Genomic DNA, 2,500 nt, shown 5'->3' on the forward strand with positions numbered 1-2,500 from the left:
TTATCATTAATATCATTGTTATCATTTCCATTATCATTATCATCATTATTGTTATTACAATTATTGTTACCATTATAATTATCATTATTATTACTATTGTTATATTTATCATTACCAATATTATCATTATCATCATTATTATTATCAATATCATTACTATCATTATTATCATTGTTATTATCATTATCATTATCATTATTATTTTCATTATCATCATCTCTATCATTATTATTTCTATTATCATTGTTATCAATATTATTATTCTATTGTTATTACTATTATTTTCATTCCTTCTAATCTTTATGATGATGGTCATGAAATCTATCATTTTATTCTTATCTTTTTTATAAACTGGGGACGATGTCAAAGGTTTTGTCTGACACTTTTTTCTTTGTTTATGATTTCTTTGTCTTGGACAAAGATTCTTTTCCCGCTTCCTTCTCCTTCCTTTTGCATCTCTCTCTTCCTCTTCGTTCACCCCTTTTCATTTCCCTCTTCCTTCCTCACTTCGGCTTCGTCTCTTTTCTTTCGTTTCTATCCATGATATTGCCTTTCCTCTCTCCTTTTATTTCCCTTTTTATAACTATTTAATTTCTTTTCATTCTCAACATTTGTCTTTCTTTATCCTCGCTTTCCACCTCTCTTCTTCTTCCTCCTCATTTTCCTTTTCTTTTTCTCTCTCCATCTCCTTGTCCTTGTCCTCTTTCGTCTTTTCTTCTCGTCCTTCTCCCCCGCTCCCCTCTCCTCCTTCTGCCCCACCTCTTCCTCCTCCGCCTCTTAACTTCTCCATCTCCATTTTCTCCTCCTCCTCCTCCTCCTTCTTCTTCTCCTCCTCCTCCTCCTCCTTCCCCCCTCTTCCTCCTCCGTCAGAGGAAAGGCGTCGCAGATGGCTTGAGAAATGGCATCTCTCCCGCACACTCTCCTGAATCCTTTTTGTCTCCGTCAATCCCTGTTTCTTTGCTCTCTCCTTGGCCGCGGCAGGAAGCTCCCTCGATTTCTTCAGTCCCTTTTCTCTTCTCTTTATGATTTGATATTTCCTTCTCCTTTCTTTGTCTCCTTCGCCGCGGACATACTTCGGGGGATTGGATTCCGCGGCCGAGTCGGGTCCGCGAGCGGGATCTAATCGACGGAAAAGAGATCGCTCCGGAGAACACCGGGCTTAATTCCAAACAACAGTTTACACTTAAAAAAGCTTTTAGATGAAAATTGCCTCGGCAAAAAAGGAGGGACACACACGCGCGCGCGCTCCATCCACCCTCTGCCCGACCTTGGAAAAGTATTCACCTGCCGCGCCGAGCCATTAAATGGAGAACTCCGCGGGTCCATTAGGGACGGCGTTGCCAGGCGTGACCGAGAGGCAGAGAGCAAAAAATCTGTTGGTGTTACAATTACCAGCTTTGTGGAAGCCCTTTTTCGTTTCTGATTTGATGGGCGCGCGGAAAGTCCTTCTCGGGCGCACGTACCTCCGCGCAAGTCATGCGGAGGAGCGCTTCGAGGCTCAGGGCGCGCGAGGCCCGATCTGGCAATACCAAGATGGCGGCCAGTGCATTAGGACCGCGATAGGACAGCGTTTTGATTTCCTTTTTACGCTGCTGTAATGTAGATTTCCACTATGTATTGATAGCTGTTGAGAGAAGGGAGAGGGGGCGAGAAATGGCAGGTGAGATAGCGACGCGTAAGTGCTCTCAGGGCTGGCTAAGTGAGGAACACGACGGCCTGTCCAAAACCCGGAGTTAAGATGAGTCCGATATTCTTTGTTTTTATTCTCTTTTTCTTTGATTTTTTTTTCATCTTAACAAATGTCGTTCTGTAGCGTCCCTGCGCCATAGCCTCTTTTACTGGAGGTTTACACCTCGCCTGAAATATCCCTCACGTGCGATATATAGAACTCTAGCCAAACCGTGGAACAAAGGAGAACATTTCTCACTATTTCAGGCTTGTGTTCTGGCACGCGCCACACCTACCCTTTCCACTCGCTCGCCACGCCCGCTACTCGCTTCCATGCCAAGAACACAGCCCAGGAGGTGCACATGTGTACGTACGCATATGCATGTACGCGCCCACATATCTATACACTCACCTGAGTATAAATTATTCATATAGAAAGGCATATGTATGAGCAGAACCATATTACATCCCTTTTTACGGTCACTATACACATGTGCGCGGCCACCCTTTCCGCCACACACACACACACATGCACAGATACACACACACGCACACACACGCACACACACACACACACACACACACACACACACACACACACACACGTACGCACACACGTACGCACACACATACGCATACACACACATACACACACACACACACACACACACACACACACACACACACACACACACACGGACGCACATACGCACACACACACACACACACACACACATATACACACACACACGCACACACACGCACACACACACACGCACACGCCCATACACACACACACACACATACTCACATACATACATACACTCCCTCA

The sequence above is a fragment of the Penaeus vannamei genome, chromosome 38 (genome assembly GCF_042767895.1).
Source record: "Penaeus vannamei isolate JL-2024 chromosome 38, ASM4276789v1, whole genome shotgun sequence".
NCBI classification, from domain to species: Eukaryota; Metazoa; Arthropoda; class Malacostraca; order Decapoda; family Penaeidae; genus Penaeus; species Penaeus vannamei.